Source organism: Achroia grisella, unplaced genomic scaffold (assembly GCF_030625045.1).
Source record: "Achroia grisella isolate CSIRO2021 unplaced genomic scaffold, CSIRO_AGI_Agris_v1 utg487, whole genome shotgun sequence".
Lineage (NCBI taxonomy): Eukaryota > Metazoa > Arthropoda > Insecta > Lepidoptera > Pyralidae > Achroia > Achroia grisella.
The window spans coordinates 1,813,825-1,828,377 of NW_026712891.1; the positions used below are offsets into that span (position 1 = coordinate 1,813,825).

General features: G+C 29.3%; 1 protein-coding gene across 1 annotated transcript in view; it reads left to right on the top strand.

Annotated features, from left to right (window-relative positions):
* The window catches only part of LOC131845920 (cuticlin-4), a 38,254-nt gene that overhangs the window by 251 nt on the left and 23,450 nt on the right, over positions 1–14,553 (top strand). Inside the window, exon 2 of the mRNA XM_059195081.1 lies at positions 10,684–10,735. The gene's annotated coding sequence lies outside the window, so the exon portion shown is untranslated. The remainder of the gene's footprint in view (positions 1–10,683; positions 10,736–14,553) is intronic.

Genomic DNA, 14,553 nt, shown 5'->3' on the forward strand with positions numbered 1-14,553 from the left:
GTGTATATGTGCTTTTAATAAATATAATTATGGTCGTAAATTGTGTTTACAACTACAGAGATTCACAAGTATAGTATTGGTAATGAGTATTGTGTATGGTTAGAAGTTAGAAAATAAAAATAATAAAATAATATTATTGCATTATAGACACTTATAAGTATCAATTATCCTATCTCATTTTCGTTTGATAAATAATAATTTAAATTTGCCCTAAGTTCTATTATAATTGGAGCTTCCATAAATTGAAAAGCACTTTATAATCTAGAGAGTACAATATTTTTGATTTTGTAAATGATTAATTTACGTATCAAAATATAGCCGAACGAAAAACCGTAGTTATTTTAATTCGTAAACTGCATTGTAATATATTTTTATTGCAATATAGAATTCTTTCATTTCGTAACATTCATCTATTTTAGGAATAATAATAATATATATAATAATATTACGTAACCGGTCTTGGTTAAATCTATAATTATCACCACCTCTGTTCGATACTCCAATAAAACCTTGAATTAATATGAAGTTCTATTATTAGAGCATATATTTCAACCGAATGAATTAGTACCTGTCAAATCTCTATTAAATAAAAAAGAAATATTACCCATCTGTAGAAAGTTGCATAATTTTACTTTCACTTACATTCATAAAATACTATAACAGTTCACGTATTGCGAATATTTGATATACAAATTTACGTATACTCAGCTTTTGCTATACGCACCTGCCAACTTTTTTCGATGCACTTAGATGTACAAAGAAACTTGTTCTTTATTTTAAAGGCCGTAAGAGATAGGTAACTTTAGAAACGACATGTGGTATAGCCGGGTGTGGAAAGTAGGTCGTACGTCACACAACAAGCATTTTATAGGTGTACTGAGGGGTTTCTCATTTACGTTAATATGTGAAATGGTATCAAACTGATTAAAATATATTTTAATTAACGTTACACATACTCAATTACCAGTAACCAAAAGAAAATAGCTAAGTAGTTATATTAATTTCTTATTGTAAAGTTTCATTACCTGCTATAATATATATCTATTTATTATTAGTCAAATGAATTTAACTAGAAAATAATATTACATGCCACGTGATTTTACAAAATTAATACAGGCAGTACTAATATATAATATTAGATGCATAATATTAAATTTGACTAGAAGTTAGATTGTAACACAAGGACGTGTTTAATAAATAATAATATCTTTAATAATATCTTTTATCTAAAATAAAATTTAAGAAATCGAGTGTTGCAATAGTCATAGTGTCCCATAAGCGCTTGTCATCCGTCTGGGGTTTCGAAACTGGATGACAAGTAATTTTTTTTTTAATGACATGATTAAAAAAAATATGAATTACATAAATTGCAACTACCGTCATTCTTCATGTGACGATTTCTTTTCAAAACTTATACTTATAAGTACTTTATAATGATTTAGAAAAACACAGATACTAAAAATATTTTAAATATTTTTTTAACATACATATGTCGTTATTTCTTATCTTTACAACGGATATAGTAACAACAAAAGCTATTACTGAAACGGTTCCACTGCTTACTGTGTTGCAAAATCGGTCCACAGTGTATATAACTTCCCATTCCATTGTTTGGATGCACTCAAGTTTTGTAACTAAGTATCGTCACGGTGCTTTGACATCTTCAGGGATTGTGTACTTATGCCTTGTGTAATCACAACATGAGTTGCTAAAGCTATAAGCACTAAAAAGTTATCACTTTAGTCGCAATCATAATTATATTTATCCTCTTTTATATGGACATATTATTATAACTAATAAAATCATAAATTCGTGACGATCTGTTTTAAAAGTGAAAATGGCTCGTTGAATTAGGAGTTTTTTTTCTAAATATCTAGTTAATTATGAATCGACGATTAAAATAAAGAAAGTTAAATGAACAACGGGTGGAAAAGATTACTTTTATGAAACGTATCAATACACCATCCATAAATTTTCAAGCGATTTGTTAATCGAATAGTAGGTAATATAGAGAGTTATATAGATTCTTCATTATTGTTGTTATTTGATTATTATCGGTAGATAGCAATCTAGAAATTAACACGCGTTTGGAGTACTAAGTAAATACTAGTACAATTATTAGTAACTTTGTTTCAAGGGACGGATGAAATTGCATTCCATCACTTAGTATAGTAGTAGTAGGTACTCTTACATGACAAGACATGTGCTAATTAGCAACGAAACAATCATTTAACGTCCTGTTTGTAATAGGATTGTTATTGTTAGAAAAAAGTAAAGAGTAAATATAAGTACTAATATTTTTTCCAAAGTAATTAATACAAATTATTTGAATAATTGTGTACCTACTATACTTTGTAAATGCAGTAGCTAGGCCATATTATATTTATCATCTACTTCTTACTTATTTTTTATATATAAGTAGTCAAATGGTGTATTTATTTAATATATTCTGAAATAACATTCATTAAGGGAATATATAAAATATATATAAAATTTTTCCATATACATACACGGCCTAATTGCGGATTTTTAAGTATAGTTAAATATTTACATATTACGTCTGAATTCAGAAAATTATTACAATTTGATGTCATGTTTCTTACTTAAATAAGCAATAATATCGATACATGACAATAAAATTGTCACTTTCTCTTTCTGTGTAGATATAGGTTTCATGTTTACGAGTTAATTTTCGAATGTAACGGAAACCCCGCGGTGAAAGCGTTAATGAGCATGTCCAGTTTTAATTTCCGTCAAGACAAACATATGATAGGTACTTACAAGAAGATGTGACACGTTAGTTTCTTCATGGTGCAATATATTTCACTAGTTAATGAGACTGGAAGTACTCTAGATAATAATAGTATCCCTGGACAATTCACACAGCGTCATCTAGTCCCAAGCTACAAATGCATAGGTATTTAAAAAAAAATATATATATATATATATACATAGAAAACTCCAAACCCGTATAAACAATCATACTCTGTTTGTATTGTGGGAGGAATCGAATCCGCGACCATCGGAAGTAAGGCGGTATCCTAAACCATTACACCACGATTGATTGAATTTAGTAATTATAAAGTACATACTTCGTAGTTATATAGATAATTGGAAGTCTAACAGTAGAATCATTTTTTTATATATCGGATGCTAATAAATTATCTACATATCAAATGATAAATACGCTTCTGCAGTAAAGTTTTACGATATTGATTGTCGTCATTTTTTAAATGTAAATATTCTTAAATAAAAGAAATTTTATGTAAACTGTATGTAATTTTGCTATTTCGTTAAATCGGCCATAATTCAAGGTTATTGAATTGATCTAGATATACATTTTCATACCTATACAAATAAATATACATACGTTAAATCCCTTTCTTTTTTGGGTAGGCTGAAACAATTGAAAATAATCAATCTATTCATGTATACTCGTCGGTTAAGAGTACTCGTCATATGACCCTTTCCAGCACGTAACACTTGGTCGTCCCACCTTCAACTGACTCGGACAGTCGGACCCTATCAACAATTTCATTTAAACCTGCTCGATATATTTGTTCTTTGAAGATATACTATGTACGTAAGTCCATACAAATAAAATAATTATTATAAATATAAAAGTGACTAGGTCTACTTAATTGGTATACAATTATTATTTTGTATAAAACTAATTCTGACGAAATTGTAATTAAACAATTTTCAGAATAATTATATTTAAATTATGTAGACTTATATAAGCTAGAAAATTTTAACTAGCATTTTGAACTAGTAGCATTAAAAGTTGAAAGATTGGTAGGTAATCTACAATATAAACTTAATCAAGATTTTTCACTTTTTCGCGTTTTTTAAGTGGCATATAAATATAACGACGTATTCTTATTTGAACGATATCTATCGTTATCTATAGAGTGTAAATGTGAGACGCAAGTGAGCATACTTATGCATCTGGACGCAATGTCAGCGGTTACGACTGGAAAGCGAGTCAGTGTGTCAGTTGCGGGGCACTCCTCACATTTGCCGCTCTTCCATCAAACCCATCTCTCGATAACACTTGATAAATGTTTAGTGAACACCCTATAGATATTCAAAATGTGTCTAGTAATCCTCATCATACGGCAAACTTGTAGGCATTGTTAATATTGAAAGTTACGCTCGCCAAAAAATGTACGTTCATTATGTAAATATATGAATACTGTACAGACATTCCTCGAGGCAAGCGAAGAGATTTTCACTTTTACGGTTTCAATTAATATATTATTTTTTTAGAAAAATACAGTGTAAATGTAGTAAGTAGAATGCAGATTTTTATAAGTACCTATTGGAATGGCAAATAAGCTGACGGCCGAACTAATGGTTTCTAAAAGCCGTCGTCTACATACTGTATTAGGATCATAAGCATCACGTCATCATGTGGCACCTGTGATGCCACTCATGCGTAATTATTCGGGGGATTAAGTTATCATATTTTCGTATCCTACAATTTGCTTTGTCTAACCCTTCAACGAAAACACATCTTATGAAGCAAACTATTTGGCAGCTGAATTAGGTGTGACGGACGTACCTACGCAGATGACTTATATGATATAAAGTATATCAAGATATATAAAGATAGACCAAATAATAGAATGCTGGTGGTATTTATTTATAAAGACTTATTGTAAATGTATATGCGTTACTTATTAGTAAAAGGATATTTCATTTATCAAGTAGATTGAATTTAATATTTTCATAGCTATTATTTTCAAGTATGCTTTATGGTCATAAGCGCATAGTATCAACGCAAACATAGGAAATTACCTATTAATGTTTATGACTATAATTACCATAATCATTGCTATGCTAGGAAACTAGATTTCAATATGAGGAGTAGCAGGCACTTAATATCTTATCAAGTATGCTGTACCTACAGGAACAGGTTTCGTAGTTAGCGTAAGTTCCTCAGCCCTACAATGTCACCTATAAACATCGTTTAATTGCATTTACGCATGCATTGAGAACAATAAATAATATCATACTTGTTAAATGCATTAAATTTTATAGTATTTTATTTATACGTTTAATAAGTACAATAAATAAATAAGATTTTTATGATGGTTGGGTGAAAATAGTTTTAATTTAATCTTGGGAAAGTAGATGAGCAGTGTGCACCTAATATTGTAATTAAAGTGAAAGAATGAATGGTAATCCAAGATGTAGAGACAGAGATTAAAATAACAAAGTAACTATGAAAAAGAACAATCATTTAATTGATGTAATTACATATTCAGTATTTTTGGAAAATGAACTGTTAAGGGGTTTCATATTTAGATTCTATTACAGGTAATTGATAAAGGATCCCCTATTAAAAGATATAGCAATGTAAATTTCTGTTGAATGGCTACAATATAAAATAAAAAATACGATTATAACAATAGGGTTATAAACATATTGTTAATAACTAATTTATATCATATATAAGTAGATTTTTCTGATATATATAGATAAGATTTAAAATGATATAAACTATTAACATATCAATAAATACGAAACATGTACTTCAACGAAAGCAGTTAATTGCGAGATATTTAAATTAACACAAAAGTATTTAGAGCTTACGTTTACATTGTTTATAGTTTCTTTATAATACGATCAGATCAGAACGCGGCGCGGGAGTACACCTGCCTCGGGTATTGTTCCAAGGCATAGTTTGGAAGTGGGACTGTTTTCTTTTGCTTGGGAAATGAGTCATGAACTGCTATTCTCTATAAACACGGTCAACATGATTATAAGACAACTATACGAAGTACCCAATAATGAAGATGTTTTTAATAACGCTCTCAGTCGTGGTATTTTATATTTTAGGATGGAACTGCCAAGGAATGCGGTTATGCGAACAGTGGTCAGGTGACTAACAGCTTTCCACTGATTGTTTTGATCGAATCGATTGCTCGAGGCTATGGTTTAAGGCTCGTTGCAAACGATACAATATGCAGATAAATTGATTTTATTTCATATAAAATATAGTTCTACTCGTAATATATAAATATTGAATTGAGAGATGTTTAAGTTACTCTACTATTTGTTGTTATTCTCTTTATACTTAACACCTAATTAAACGTGGTATATAATTTATACAAGTATTAATTACTAATTTACAAATTTTTAAACTAATAGTGAAAGCACAGTGTGGAATAAATATTATAACAAAAACTGTGTAGTGAGTAAAATGTTCTATCTGAATAAATTGTTCATGAATTTGAATCTGACTAAAATAACTACTATTTAATTCCTAATGGTAAAAAATATATTCCTTTGTATTAACTATTTCAACATTTTTTGTAAATTTTCGTACACATTAGCCTGCATTATTGATATAGCATCTCTATCATAATATGATTAGAAAGTGTTTCGTATCTTTATAGCATAGTTAATCCCCATGTAATTTATGTAATCAAACAAGTTGCAAAAAGCTTCGCCCGTATTCGGCATGTAACGAGACGATAGCGCCCCTATATGTTTCTAATCGTGACAAAAGCGCCCGCGCCTGCGCCGGCGCCACTATCCATCCGCCGCAGGGAAATTAACGGATTTCACTTTTGTTATTCAGCTACAATACAAACATGAAAGATTTTATATCTGAATAACACCTTCCATAATATGTATTTGTATGTGAAAATTAATTTTAAAAATAATTTATTAAATTATGTTTTATTATTTCATTTCTATTAACATATTGCTAGTTGTACACTATATGATATGTATTGGTACTATTATGATAGATTTGATAATTTTAAGAATTTTCCAGTGTATGATGTATCTGTTTTTATTTCATTTATTATAATACTGATTGCATCAACATTTAAAGGCGATACAAGAGAAAAAATATAATCATAGAATTTCGAACTTAATAGATATACATTTATATTTATTATATATATATTATATTATTATAGTCTCACAGTTCCTTTTAAATGAACGAACTTGAGAATGCTTAGGTTACGAAATAAGATCATTATAATCGTGTTATATATAATACGTATTATATACGTTTTGTATAAGTGTTACATTATGGATTCTACTACTGGAACACCGGTCAACTCTGCTCTCAGAGGAATTGCTAGTAACATCACAATACCTTTATTTGGGTCGTTTATGTGATTGGTATTAATTTTATTAAAAATTAAATGAAAATTTAATCACTTTCATTTATTCATTGGCTGCGAAAATACAGATATATATTCCACGGAGTCATCCGAGATGTTTCATATTCACTCGACAAGAAATCGAGAGTAGGTTTGAACAAAAGCATTATACAAATCCGCAATATGTGTAAAGTTTTATGAATTATTTTAATACTGATATGGAGAAAGTGACTCGCATTATTGTGCTCCAATTATGATGTGATGTTTTGAAGTTACGGCAAATGAGTTCGTTACAGACAGTTCACGGTTGTGGTGAGACACGGCGTGACACGTCAGATTCGAGACACGATAAGTCTTGATGTCTGCTCGTTTGTACTCCTATGTGCATACTGGGTCGCTCCCAACTTATTTTAGCTAGGTATCTACTCCTAACGAAGCAGATATTCATCTCTTCATACATATGTAGTGACGTCCAAAAGACTAAGTTTATTGACAATCTCAAAAATTTCACAATGTCTTACATATATACTTTTTATAATTTAAATCTTATTGTACAAAATGTATTAAATACAATTTAATTAAGACTGTTCAACATGTTTAATGTTTTTTCAAATATTTACCTAAATACGTTAATATTTAGGTATTAAACTAATGATGAAACAGGAGGTATATTATAATAATTGTAAATACAACACAATTAGGCCCTTTTGTCTATCTTGCCGATTCTATAATTTATAACAGAATTAATAAAGAAATTATATCAACGTCTTTCTCTCTCTCTTTCTTCATCTGTGTTATATAAATAAAATAAAAAAAACTGAAACTTCTATTTAAGAATTTCCAAATTTTTTAAATCAGAATACCTATTTTTATAGTTACCATCCTACAGCTATTTTTCTTCCCAGTGTGACTTAACAGAATATATATAAATAGTGAATAATATACATTGGAGTAATGCATAGAAAATGCAAGTATAGATGATTATTAATTTAGTTGTAGAATTTGAACTGCAATCAGCTTTTTAACTGTCTAGTCGTAGCTGTCAATACGACTGTCGCACTAACTTTTCTTGTCAAAATACTAGTTTGTAGAACCAGTTGGACGATTGAAGGGCTTGCTCGACCGAACTAGTGCATTATTTATTATGGCGGAGATTTCTCGCGGGCGGTCTATAGATTTCACCACTTTCATCTCGCATTTACGACTACGTACACGCCACATTCTCAAATCACAATATATTTCTCTTTAACTTCAATTGGTAATAACTCATTGTATCTTAGTTAGATATATCTTTAAATTGCCTATGGTAATGACATTATAATCATAATACAAGTAATATAAAGCTAACCATGCAGTACGATTTAACTTAAATATGTCTTAACAGAATGAACATTCTATCAAATTTTACTAAAGCACGCTAAGTAAATACCTATCACAAAAAAAATATTATTGTTTTAATTGAATAATAAATAAATATAATAAATTTTATTTAACAAACCTTTACTAATTTACTTCCTCTTTTATCAAAAACTGCAGAAAAATAAAATAGATTATTACAAAACCAGCAAATTGCTGCAGTTACGAATTGTCGCTTATTTTTTAAGATTTTAAGTTTGAACTTATATAATTATATATATATATACTCACCACTTCAACTGAAATAGATATACAAACATACAAATAAAAAAATATATAACATTTAGGTATAAGTTTCAATATTGTCTATTTACGTAACTAACTTTCATTACAATCATAACTCTCGAGTATAATATTATCTACATGTATCCTAGCTCTGGTACACAGTGAGTACCCTAGGTTAGTGTATACTAAGTTCATAGTCTTCATTACTTTCACTTTCGTATTTTCCGCCTGTAAGTCCCGACACGGAAAGGCATGTTATCGCGAAAATAGTTCATTGTGCGAAGGCTCATTGTTTGCAAGGACGATTTCACCGCGACAACAAAGCGCGAGTAATTTACTTGGGTAACAGAATTATTTTGTGACATCATAATGTTAGTTGAGACAATGGTTTACACTTACTACTTATAGTAGGTATATATAGATACATTTCTTTTTCAATTTCATCACAATACAATGGAGTATAATTAACTTATATTATAATTCACTTTTGTAGATTTGGAAAGGCGTTGAGCGTAGGTATTACGATGAAATATAGAAACAAAGATCTTTCGTTATATCATTCATAGACCTTATGATCTTATATTACCAGTTTAGATTAAAAGTTTCATCTGGACTTTTCTTTTGTAAAAGCTAGAGATTCTGCAAAATATATTCAAAATTAGTTCCGTTATGACATTGAATTAAAATGCTTACACACTAGAATATCTCCATAACCGTCAATAACTTCAACACGTTTTTTAAACCGTATAACTTGCTAGTAATAGACGGTAACACTTACCTTAGAATCTACTGCATAAACATCGTTAGTTATGTTGATAATCGCAAACTTAATCTGCCTGAATATTGAGTAACTATGATTGACACTAGTATATTGGTAATCATGTAGCTTGTTTTACACAATAATAAAATATAAAATAAGTCATAATTCACTTTGCCTGATAATCAATTTATTATTTTATCTACGATAATAAAGCTTATACATCCATTATATGCAAGTTGCTGTACATTTGTAATAGCAACTTGCATATAATGTAATTTGGTTTCTATTCTGTTGGGCCGTTATGGCGTGAATTATATACATACATTTATATCATAAACGTATATATTTGTACTTATTTTAATCGAAATTAAAACAATAGATTATTCTCCAATATTTACATTATTTTATTTTATATGTGAAGTGTGATAATTATTAATTATTAAAAACGTCCCGATGCAGAAGTACGAAGTAAAAAGCAATTTAGATAAAATCTTCTTTAACAAATAAACAGGTGTAGCACGTTTATATGAATGTCATGTTGTCGACTTGGTGCCAATAAGCTGTATTGTTTTCAAAGCATGCAAATGTAGGTATTTGGGTGAAGTCATGATTTCTGCTATCTAACTAACAGTGAAAAGAGGTTGGATTCTTTAGCTTTTATTTTATTATGTTCGATCGCTGTCGTTTAATATATGTAGATATAATGGGAAAGTACTGTTTAATATTATCAATACTGAACATTGAAACTAATTTATAATACTTCTATTTAGAATTGTAGTATTTCGACTTTCAATGCTTTTTCGGTGTAATAGTTGTATTAATATAGTTCATACTTATTTCTTATCAAAAAATATTATCGGAATTGTATTATTTAGTAGATATTTTCGTTAAATGTATATTTATATTATAGTCGTCAGAAACAACAGAATGTTAATAGTATCTATTTTTAGCATTCAATACTAGAGTTGTCTACATAGTCTTATGCTCGCTAGCTATGTTAGATGGCTATCTACTTTTCGAAAACATTACCTACAATTCAAAATCGAAATATACCTACAATGATTACGTATTGTGCCATTATTGCAGACTTAGAATTCAAATTATATAATAGTATTTGTTAATTTTATTTATAATAACAGTGAAATAATATTGTTACAGGTTTTCAAGATTCTGGTCACATACAAATATATGCCACCGAGATAATACTTCTGTAAGTACTGAATATGTGATATAAATAAATAAATAATATAGAAATATGATGTTAGGAAAATATTAAATGAATACTATTTTGGTTTATGACGCAAGTAATTAGGTAAAAATAATTTAATCATGTTTCACAAAAAAATACTGACCGAAAATTGATTGTTGTTGACCAAAAAGAAGTAAGAGTTTTGAATAATAGTACCTATAACATCAATATCAAATTAAGTAACACAGCAAAATATCGAAGTAATTTTTCGAGTCTGGCTCGCCTTGCTTTATTTATTCTACTAAGCTACTACTGTTATGTTATAATTATCTCTTAGATTTTTAATATCATAATCTTAGTTTTTATCATCATACTGTAGTAGGTTTTGGTTTATACTAACCGCCTGCCTTGGAAATATCTTGAATAAATTAAAAAAAGGAAAGTTCCGAAATGGAATTTTTATCAATTCTCAAAAATTATCGTATATATTTTGGCAGTTGATAGGGTTATTGTTTCTCTGTTAATTATAAACAAACTCTCAAATTCTAAATAAACGATCATTAATTCATATGACATTTTAGTCACATGTGCAAGTCAAGTTTTATTTTTTTCCCTAACACCAAATTCAGTCAAATTTAAAAGAACTGTATTAAAAAAAGGCATTTTTTATAAAAAAAAACAAATTCAGTTTGAGCTAAAATTTGAGTTACCTCAATAAGAAAAGAATGTAAACAAATTGGCATTATTTATTACAGTAAAGGAAATAAACATTGCATGAATTTAATACCAATTTTGCTGAATAAATTTATTTGATGAATGAATGAATTAATGTTACATTTTTGTGGAACATAACCTTCAATTATCCATTTCAAGTGATTTGATACTAAATTATTTTAGAAATTTATATTGATTATAATTAGTCGTTGTGTAACTATTCGAAATTTCATTTTTCCTAGTCTCTATATCAAATTGTGCAACATTTGCTCGTTAAGAAACGGAAGCGCATGCTATAGTTTGTGCTCAGTCGATCATTTCTCGCCAAAATGTATCAACTTTCTCTCGGAGTAATTACCTATGTGTACGGCGAGTATGAGGCGATTGCGTAATACGGCTGTAGTAAGGCCATTTTGTGTAGCTCGCGGCGTTCGGCGTTCGGCGTTAGCCAGTGAAAGTAATGGCAATACTGAAGGATTATGGTCAAGATACTTTAATCAACTTTTTACATTAAATAAAAACACTTAATACTACATTAATAAATTAAATAATATTACTACGGTAACAGCGAAATTCAATTCTTAAATTATGTTTTTCAATTACTGTTTTTTTTTATGTAATACCACAATAGTTTAAAGTATTTTATTATAAGACGATCAATAAATAGGTGTAAAAGTATATTTTAACCTTGAGTAACTTACTATTAATATTTTTTAATTTGTTACGAAATCAATACAGTAGTCATACATTACAAACTTTTAAATAAAAATAAACACATTTACATTGTTTTCGCATATACAAAATTAAGACTTATTTAGTTTATTTGCGAAGGAGACATACAGTAATTATAATAAAATAATCACGGCAACTGTTTACGATTTTAAAGTTAATTTAAATCTTTGCGTATTAATTATTTTATAATACTTATATTTATTGAACTATAATAAAACTATAATGGTATCAAATTTTTTTTATTATGGTGTAGATACATAAATAGTCATACATCTTCAAACGGAACTATACTTCGTATATATCTATAAATATATAATAGAAAGTATTGACCCTGAGAATAAGAATAGATGATACGGAGTCATTGTCCTTAAATTGATATCCGCATACTGATTTCGTAACAATTTAATAGCAAGCAAGCAGGGCCAATTGGTCGAGGTTACGATGCGCCTGAGAATGGTGTACTGACCGCGACGGACCCATCAATTATCTCACGGTGTTGCGCAACATAGGGAGCGACGCCCTCGTCCTTGAGACCGTAAATCAACTTTCTCTTCCGCTGCAATGGGCCAGCGCATCCTACCGCCACATAAATCTTTTTCATAATGTTCACACTCACCGGGTGTGAAGATTACTTGCAACGATAATGTTCCCAAGAACTACTGCAGGTTTCATGTCCACTGCCTAGTTAGAAATTACTATAGTCGTAGACGATGAGCAGTAGTGTAACATTTATGTTATCTAAGTGATGATCAGTTTTATGGGAACATTCTATAATAAATAATGTTCTAGTGAGACAACTTATTAGAACTTATTAAAATTTCAGATTACATGTACATGTAATACCCTTAATTGAACTTTGTTCTATATTTTCTTTATTGCCCTAAATAATATCTACATAAGTATAATAATACAATTATTAGATACTGTGTCCGCAATTACAGCCGCATGAAATTTATAGTCCATATGTTACTCTGACGTATAAAATTTCATAATTGTTCAGTAGTGTTTCCGTGAAAGAGTAACAAATATCTATCCATCCATTTATATTCGCAAGCTTTCGGGTTTATAGTATTAGTATGTAATATTATGTTATCTGTGGTATTAGTAATATGCAACTACTAGTCTTACTCAAATTATTTTCAATACATGCTTATAAAATAAATAGCAATAATGATAATTTACATAGTTACCGGTGAAGTAATAATTTTCTAGGTCAACAGAAATAATCTTATAGGTCAACTATTCAAGTCAGCATAAAATAGTTTTTTATAAAATTAATGTATATTGGAAAATATGCCGTAAAGTTTCCGTGACACTATCTTTATCGCTACAAGCTTGTAGATGCCTACCTATACGCTTCCGAAATGCGCACTCGCTATCAGTCAATACATTTTACTATGTGAATGACATACATTATAAATGTGTATTTAGATATATTGAGCGATTATATAAAGAAATATATCACCTTATCTTTATCTGTATAAAATGAAGTCACTTCCAATTCTGTTCGCTTAGATCTTTTAAACTACGCAATGGATTTTAATGCAGCTTTTAGCAATAGATAGAGTGATTCAAGAGGAAGATTTATATGTATAATACATGTATTTGTAAGAATCTAGGGTAGGTAATAATAGATAAAATATTGCATTGAATTTGTGTCGTATTATTATTTGTTAAGAATTATGTTTCTAATTAATATGTCTAGCCCGTTATGCACATTAAATGACTGGGATCTTAGTCCTCAGGAATGATAACGTATGAGAGTAAGTTGTCTTAGGCGTGACAATAAATTTTCTATAGTGCTGTTTAAAGCAATAGTTACCACTTTCCATCAGGTAAACCATTAGGCCGTTTGTCATTCTAAAGCGGCTTTGAGAAAGGGATTAATCAATGATACATTATTTTCTCGTCATTAACTTCGCATATCCTCTCCAAATTTGGCTCTAAGGGAAAGAAAGTGCACTGTTATGTGATAGCCGGTATCAGTTGTCTTGAAGAGTACAGACATATTTTCTCCCAGCGGAAGTTACGCCCATACTATGTACTTATTTGTACTACACATCCATGTATCTAATAACTAGTAAAAGAACTTAACTATAAAAGATATAGATGTATTATGTGAACGTTTTAACATTTCACTAGGAAAGAAAATACAGCAATAGCCTGTAGGATTATATTATATGTAACAGGGTTTTTACTTACATATAATATACATTTTTACTTACATAATATATATTATTATAAAGCTGAAATGGTAAACAAACTTACGGCACGCCTGATGAAAAGCGGCAACTTTTTTTTCTTTTAATAATAATAACCATAGAACATGTCACACAGCGTCCCAAACTAAGTATAGCCTATTTAGGGGTACTAGACAACTGATATAAATAAAT